The following is a 1826-nucleotide window of genomic DNA, read 5'->3' as shown; positions in this document are numbered from 1 at the left end:
GGGCGTAGTGGTTAAGGTGCTGGATTCCCATATGGCCGACTGCAGTTCAAGTTCTGGATCCAGTGGTTTAAAACTCACATCAGGGGAGTGTGTGTGTGTGTGCCCAAAATCCTGAAGAGAATGGAGAAGGGATTGTGGTGCGACCATCTTCCCCAGGGGGTGATTTCTTGCTTTCTGTCTCTGTCTCTCTGGTGAGTGCACATACCCTATAGCAAAAACTCTCTCAAAAAAATTACTAAAAAAGAAAGACAGCCACCTTCCTGTGTTCTGGACCAGACTCCTTCCACACTGGTTTTCTTCTTACGCCTGCTCCTTTACATCCTCTTCCAGGGACACCTGGTCTTTCCCCAAACCCCAGCCACGGGGCTCATGAACATACCTCAGGTCGACCACCTACGCACGCCTGAGCCAGTCACTAGGGCCAGCTGAGGGGTGTCCTGGCTGACTTCAGGACCGCCTGCTCCCTCTCCCACCATTCCACTCTGCACACCTGGGGTCTCTGCTGTTCCTTTGGCCCACCCAGCCTGCCCTTGGCTGAGGGCCACTGCTTGGGTCCCCCACCTCCACATGCCTCCTGGGACCCCCCGGCTGCTGCTCCCTCTCCCCTCGGTCCCTCAGAAGTCGTCTCTGACCTTGTTCTGTCCCCGCTCCCTACTCTGTCTTCTCTGACCTATCACCACCTCACGTCTGCCGTGTATGCGTGTGGCGTGACGTAGCAGGGGCCATGAGGGCCACATTGCTTGATGGCAGCTCTATCCAACTCTCAATAAATGCATACGGGGGCCAGCTGGTGGCATATGGCTAAGGTGCTGGGCGCCCACATGGAGAGCATAGTTCAAATCCCAGACCTGGTGGTTTTAAAACCACACCGGGCACGTGTGTGTGTGTGTGTGTGTGTGCCCCAAATCTCAGGAGAGAAATGGAGGAGAAGGGATTGCGGTATGGTCATCTGGGGGGTGATATCTCACTTTCCCTCTCACTGCCTCTCTCTGCAAACACACGCACTGTGTAACTAAAACCTTTAAGGAAGAAAATGCACATTAGTTTAAATATTTATCAAGTCAAGGCAGAAGCTGGCCAGGCCAGGTGTGCACCCATTGGTAGGGTCAGCCCATTCTGAGGAGAAATGGCTGGAGGAATGGTGTGAGTCCCCTAAAGGAAAACAGGAAGCGAAGAGATACTGTGAGACGAGGGACTAGACACCGGGCTGACCGAAACCGCGCTGTCCTTTACGACTAGATCCGTGCTAGGGCGATCCGAGCCGTGGGCACTCAGCGAGTGTGAACCCGTGCGTTTCTCGGCACTCGGCAGAATGGCCCATGGGTTTCCTGATCCCTGTGCTTCCAGGATCACCCCCTCGTAGCAGACGAAGTCGTCTTTCTGTGCAGCTCACAGGTGCTGATCCCCAACATCAAACTGCCATGAAGGACCCCTCAGCCCCACACGCAGTCTGACAATCCAGCCTGGGCTGGGCCGTCCACTGCAGGCCTGCCCTGCCACGCTCCCCTTCCCATACCAGGTTCCACCACTTTCTTCCCTGCCCTGGCTCCCTGGGGTTTTCTCTTCCTGCTGCCTAGAAGGCCCTCTGGTAGTCCTGCCCACACCTCCTGCTCCTCCAGACTTTAGTGAAATGCCATCCTTCCTTATTTTTTAAAGAACCTTACATTTTAAAAAAATCCTTGGGACCGGGACCAGCAGTTAGCGTAATGGCTATGTCGCTGGATTCCCACGTAGTTGACCTCAGTAGACATCCCAGACCCGGTGGCTTAAACTCACGCCGGGCGTGTGTGCGTGCGTGCCCAAGATCCCGAGAGGAGAATGGAGGA

Source organism: Tupaia chinensis, unplaced genomic scaffold (assembly GCF_000334495.1).
Source record: "Tupaia chinensis unplaced genomic scaffold, TupChi_1.0 Scaffold144806_1, whole genome shotgun sequence".
NCBI lineage: Eukaryota > Metazoa > Chordata > Mammalia > Scandentia > Tupaiidae > Tupaia > Tupaia belangeri.
Note: the sequence above shows the minus strand (reverse complement) of the source record.